The sequence below is a fragment of the Zeus faber genome (genome assembly GCF_960531495.2).
Source record: "Zeus faber genome assembly, chromosome: 1".
Taxonomy (NCBI): domain Eukaryota; kingdom Metazoa; phylum Chordata; class Actinopteri; order Zeiformes; family Zeidae; genus Zeus; species Zeus faber.
The window spans coordinates 30,169,524-30,176,790 of record NC_137193.1 but is presented as its reverse complement, the minus strand read 5'-3'; positions in this window follow the sequence as shown (position 1 = coordinate 30,176,790).

The following is a 7,267-nucleotide window of genomic DNA, read 5'->3' as shown; positions in this document are numbered from 1 at the left end:
AATCTACTACGCTGTGTGAAAGTACCATGAGTCTGGCTTGGCAGCCAGCTATTCTCATCTCCAGCTTGATAATTCAATAAACAAACAGCAATTTTCCTAACATCACTTATAACCTTACGCATCATGCATTTTATGCGACCTTCCCTTTGGGGAAAAAGAGCAATCCTTTCACCCCAGCTACACAATATGACGTTTTGGACTCATCTCTTGTATATAAAATTGTATTTCTAGTCTCCCTAGTTTGTCGTCAGTCTTGTTTCTTTTCTTTTTTTTCCTCGATTCTCATGGTGTTATTGGAAACCACACCCACCAGTTGAGCTGACCTGGTTTTACATGCGACTTTTCAATTGGTGCCTGTAGATGGCTAGTGGGTGAGCTTGTACCTGTCACTCAAAGGTCAGCTCATGAATATTAATTAGGGCAAGACGAGAGACGATTGACAATCGTTAAGATCCCAAAAAAAGTACAAATTAAAAATAAAAACCTGAGTAAATGTCTTATAATACCGTGTTCGAGGTTCGTAGACATAAAGCTACGAATGATGTACAGACCTGCCAACCTGCAAGTATTTTTTTTTTGTACCAGCGACGCAATTCTTGGTCAAAATATGCGGGTACAAAATGCCAGATGGAACTACGCAAAAAAAAAAACCATTTATTCAGTATTTAAACTACATCCCTCGGATTGGACCAGATACAGTGACCTTGTGCCTGTGGTTCTGTAATCCCTCCTTTCCTTCTCACTCAACATCCACTGATATGAGCAGTACTTAATCCACAGAGGTGTAACGCTCCATTGCTGAAGTAAAATGGAAAGTGGTGGAGTAATAAGCAACACAAAAATGTGACCATTATATTAACATACAAAACGTGAGATGACGATCGATCGGCTGGTGACCGGAATTGGCCGGTTTTCAGCTTCATCGGCCATGACCGCTGACCGACCGATCACTGTCAGATGTATGAAAGGTTCGACTCTTAAGACTCTGTTCTTGACGAGTCACTCAGTAAAACAAGTTTTTAGATTTGTTTCAGGTGGTTTAATGCATGGTGAGCGAAGGAGGACTTCCATTGAATGAGAGTGAGAAGAGTCGGCCATTTATTATTACTTTTTTTTTTTTTTTGTGCACTAATTGCAATTTATTTTGGAAAGGCAAGTACCATATAAATGTATATTTGCACTTGAGAGAGACTCATTGAAGTTTTAACTGGACGTTTCCATGTTAGTTATATGTTGTGTCCTACCAGAACTCAGTGAGAGTTAGAGGTTGAATTATACTGAAAGTTGTTTACAGTTTTATATTCTATTTTATTGAAACTCAGTGATTGTTCCATAGTGAATAATGAACAATAATAACCATGCTGTCAAAATCAGCAATCTCACTATTGCAGTAACTGAAAATATACCCAGCAGATATACCCAATGAGACCAAATAATAAGAGAATTTGATTTCTCCGATCATGGATACAAACTCAATGTGATCGGACAACAATGTAAAATATACTTAATAGTTAATGTTTTATTATGAGCATATCATTCAATGGGAATCGGCCTAAATCGGAATCAGCCGGAATCAGTAGGTCAGACTTAAAAAAATAAAAAATAAAAAATCAGGAATCTAAATTGGCCAATAAAATTGCAATAGTTGCATCTCTAGTTGGTGAACATATTCGGTAACTTTACAAGATGATGCATTTCAAGGGGTTTATCCTAATGATGTGAACTTGTATACGGTATTTATTTAGCGGTAGTAGGGAGGCTAATTGCATTGTGGACTGCCTGTTACACTATTGTGGTACTCAAAATATTTCCCCAAGGTTGGCAGGTCTGGATGTATGATTCCAATCCTTCTTTAAGCAAGAAGTTAACCAGGCCTAATTAATGACCAGCCCGAAGGAATTCCTGATTTGGTGTGCAGTGTCCCAGTATGTGCTGGTTTTCTTCTAGCTTTATGACACTTTGTATTGTCCCCCCCTCTTGTGGTCGTCTGCCGACCGCTCTTTGACGTTCTTTATTAGGGTAATGTTTTTGCTCACTTGGGGCTTGCTGTGAGCTAATACTTCCATACTGGTTGTATATTGCTTGGGGGGAAATAACAAAGACAGTTACAACACATATACACTTACTAATACTGGGTGTAAAAATATAATTTTATTTTCAGCTTCAAGAAATTAACTATGTAGGTATTCAATGGATAGAATGTTTCAATACTGTTTGTCATTTTTTTTATTATCATTTATCCACATGGACTGCTGCCTTTTATTTTAACAGTACCAGTGGTTACATGTAGTCATACTGACTTAATTTCATCCCATGTCGTACAGCATCTCCTCTTCCCAAAGCATGAGCTTTACCATCATTTACGCGCTAAAGCTCCAAGTGATCAGCATTTCTGTGTTGTTGTCTATTGCCACTCCAGAAAAGCTGTTGAGCACAAGGAAGGAGAACCTGGACCTCAACACCACGCTGAACAAGACAATTTCGGACCTGAACAACCTCTGAGGAAACCCCATCGAGAGGAGATGAGAGGCCATCTTCCCCCTCTTCTCTCTCAATCGCTCTTCTCCCTCAGTGCTTTCCATTACAACATGTATGAAGGGAGGTTGTTTTTTTTGTTTTGTTTTGTTTTCTACTAGAGTGCCTTTAAAACCTATTGCGACCATACCAAGGTTGACCCCTTCAGATCACTGTCTCGCACCTTGTATGGTATTGCTGAAATGGCTACAGCAGGAGGATTTACTCAGATAAACTGGAGCAAACCAAGGCTTGTCAAGTAGTAGACAGCAGGTACTCATCCGGAAAGTGTTACCAAAAGTATCTTGACTAAATATATCATCCGACCCCTGCTGATTAGATTTTTTTTTCCTTTGGAAGCAGGGGAGCTTTTCTTCTTAATGATTTATTCTTATTATACAAGCTTCCATTCATTTAGAACCAATTCACTGTCTCTTGGTTCCTTGGGCCCAGAGTCCTGCCCCTTATCACTCACTTCTTCCCGTCAGTAACTCAAATAGAAAAGAGTATTAAAATTAGAACATCGCATCAGAATTGATCATGTTGATGGTCATCTGTGAACATCCAAGGCTGAGATCTGAACCTCCCCCTGGGCCTACTTAAAATTGTTTTACTTTTGGTTTATTTGTTGTGTTGTAGTACTCTAGAATTGTATGGGACCAAAACCACATCAACTAAACCGATGATGGACAAACATGTGATTAGATTGTTTTTGTTTTTTTTCTTATGTTCGTTTTTTCTTATGTATTTCTTTCTACAAATCACTCCTGATATTTAGGATTTATATGGTATTCTCTTCTGCGTCCTCCATTCACACAGAACAAATGCCAATGTACCAAACACTGTGGCCAGGTATACTATTGCCAACCCCCTTCCTTATTAAAATTATGGAATATCAGTATGTAGTCAGATTGAAATCCATGTTTCATCTTGCTATCTGTGTGTGTCTGCTTGTATCCAATAAAAGCAAAGTGCAAACAGATTAACACGCAGGAAAGAGGTGGAGCTAACTACCAGACAGGGAACCAGCACATTAAACATGAAGTGGCCAACAAAATGTCAGTGATCTATGGCATTTAGTGATTCATACATGACATGACAATTATATCACAAATAATCAATGTTTTGAACTGGAAAAATGTATGCTTCTCATCTCGTTTTGCATTGTCTTTGTTTTTTCTCCTGTGCATTTTTAAAGAATTAAAAACCCAGATCTTTACTTGTTTACAGCGGCTTGTTGGTTGTCGTTCTAATCATTTAAATTACGTCTGTGTGGGGTTGGTGTGGTTTGAGCAGCCACTACTGACCTCAATCTAGGTGATTGGGGTCAGAGTGGTTGCATACCTGTTGTTCGTTGGTTGGTCTAACAAGCACCTGGTTAAAACCCCTATCCCCACACACACTCAGGATAGAAGCCCTGTCATGACATGTTTATCTGCGCCTGGCCAACTCTACAATAAACTGGTGTATACAACCCCACTGTCTTCTGTGTGTCTGTGTCGGAGGGCCCTGAAAACGCAACTTGGGTGGTAGGAGAATCGCCACAGACTGATTCTCAATTTGTGGCAAGTGAATCTGGGAATTGGTCTGGATGTCTCAAAAAAATAGCTTTAAAAATACTGCAAATGTTAAGTCTATAATGTCTTTGGTTTTCAGTGTGTACACTTGCGTTACCGTCGCAGAACAGAAACGCATCGTTCTTATGGAAGCACCAGCATGCGAGTCTATCTGTGAGAAATACATTCATGTAAAACCATCCGTACAACTGGCCCCATATTACAGCAAAAGTAAAATGGCCTGCCAAGTTGCTATTCTGAGTCCTAATGAATAAATCTTGTGACATTTGCCTGCGATCTATATTTTAACAGACTAACTCAAGGATTAAATTTACGTAGATTAGGTTTGACCCCGGCCGCAGCACGACGACGCTGCCAGCGGCCCCCGGCTGCAGCATCTGCATAACGACGCCGCAGCGGCGGCCCGCCTCCCTCCGCTGACCGAGAGGGGACGGAGCCCCTGTTCCTAGACACAATAACCCTAAACCCAAAGTCATTCAATCAGTGTCATCATTTTCAACCAGTCCTACACTCTGCCTCTGGAGAAGGAACGTTCTCCACCCGTTCTACCTCTCCCTGTCCGCTCGTTCCCTCCAGCTCCGTGGTGCGGTGCAGCCAGCGGGCAACCCAACTGCTTGGGCCTGATGCGACCGCACCACACGCTGAACCGTAAAAGACAAGTCTGGGGTCTGACAGGCATTTTTATGAAGAAAAATAATACATTTTAAGAATATAAAGATTTGTCTTCGTAGAGACTAGACGTGCTTCAGTTTCTCATCTTTGCAACCGAGCTCTACGGTTCAGATCAGACTGTCATTGTTTTATCCTCGAGAAAACAAATCAATTTTGAAATATTTGTAGAAAACAAATATTGGTAAAACCCCACTTGTGGCAGTTTTGTTGACCCTACCTTGTGCTTGTACAATACCGTGGCATCTCGGCGTCAAGCATCTCATCGCGCATCACTGTTCTCAGTCTCAGTCTTGTTCCTGCAGTCTGTCAGTATTGACTACACCAGCGGTCGCCATCACCACGCCCCCTTACCGTGAAATAACACAGCTCCTCGCTTATCGACCAATTCACTTAACGACCTGGTCCTAGGAACCGAACTTGGTCTTTAAGTGAGGTTACCGAGGTCCAGAACATGGTAACCTCATAGCTGGCTACAGTCATGCTTGTATGTAAATGATAAAAGTACAACAAATGGAGCGTTTTCAGAACCAGACTCCAAACGGAGTGGTAGAAGCAAATTCCCAGAATGCCTTGCGAACTGAGGCAGTGGGAAAGAAGCCCATGTCTTCGCAAATAATCATCCGAAAAAAATGTCAAATGCATTGGAATATCTTAGTTTGATGTAGATGAAAAATAACATGTAACTGGTTGGTTATATCACACATATCAGAAAAAATTCTAGCTAAAAAAAAAAAATGTGCAAGGTAAACAACAGTTTGTAAGTGATAGTTCAGTTCCATGTCCCGTGTATGAAGCTTGAAAAATAGTCCAGCAGCAAAACAAACGGAACACGTCAGTTGTATGGGTGGGAACGGGCCGCATATAACATACGTTCTCCTGCAGGCCACATTTATCTCTTAAGAACTGTATAACTTAGGGAACAAAAATACTAAGTTAAAAAAAAAAATACCTCCACAAACACCCCCGAGCCCTCGTCGATGGCGATGCTTATGGCGTCACCGCCACCCAGCTCCACTGCCTCATGCTACGTTCCAATGGAAATTGGAAATCGGTAATTCGGGCAGTTAGTCCGGAGTGAGGACTACCCACTTTTGAGCGAGATGCGTTCCATTACTTCTATTCGGGAAAAACATATACGCCGGCGATACATTTGTGTTTATTTTGCAAAATTGTGAATTATGGAAGCAACAAAATGTATGTTAACATAATACAAAACCAATAGAGTAGTTGAGATTTACGTGTTTTTAAATAACAACTCATGTAAAGGGAACTTTGTTTACCATCAACGCCTCCATTACAGATCTGACATTAGATCTGTAATCCCTGGCCGTGATGGCCAGGGATTACAGATCTAATGTCAGATCTGTAATGTAAATAAATTGGCCACTTTGCCAAGAAGGCGGTCAGTGTTTTCCTAATTCCGAGTTCCGCGGGAACGCAGCATCGAAAGCGGCCCTGGCGTCTCCGCGTCACTGGGAGAGGAGGAAGAGGGATGGCGCAAATATCGGAATGGACACATTTTCAAATTCCCGACGCTTGTAGAGGTTAAGGGAAAGTAGATCTCTTTTTTTTAAGGGGCTTTTTTTGTGGTTAACGCGTTTTACTACTGGCTAGGGACCGTTGCTGTTTGGGCACTTTCTCTCTTCAGCCCACTGGTACGCCGGACTGGATCAGTCTTTTCTGTAAGTAGGCCTGTTATTATCCACACCAACATCCCGGTTCAGAAACGACTTTGGTTTTAGAAAGTGTACACACGATTTATTCAAACCGATCCGTGACCGCGATGATGATGCAGGGGAAGCCACCGCCTCTAACAGGCGCGCGCGCGCGCACACGCGCATGTCTGACACCTGCATTACAAGAGGTAAGGGACCAGTCTGCAGTAATAACACACTTTATATATATGTGTGTGTGTATATATATATCTATATATATAAAAGATTAAATACAAATATAACACATCATGTCCATGGAGCCAGTTTCATAACCTATGTACATTTTACAAGGAGCAAGGAGGGACAGAAAATCTCTGTTCTCCCCAAAAGCATCTGTGTGACAGAAAATAACTGTGTTATTGTGTTAAAGCAGTATGTGCTATTTACCAGGGGGCACCGTGCTGCAGCGGTGAAAGACAGCCCAAGGTTGTGAGGACTCAGCTGAGAAATAGCTGAGGCATCAATACATCTTTCCCGATTGGAGCCCAGTGTGTGTCTGTAACTCACAAACACATGCTATTTAATACTGTATGTCTACATATTTTTAGTCGGGTCAGTGCTTCCTATGATCAACCAACACCTGATCTTGCACATGCACATGCACAAGACACGCACACACCCACACACACACACACACACACACACACACACACACACACACACACACACACACACACACACACACACACACACACACACACACACACAATTCCACTTTCTCTTTGGTTCTATTTTTAGCCTCCATTCCCCTGGCAGAGAGACATATGATGCTTTGCTGTGTAATCTCAG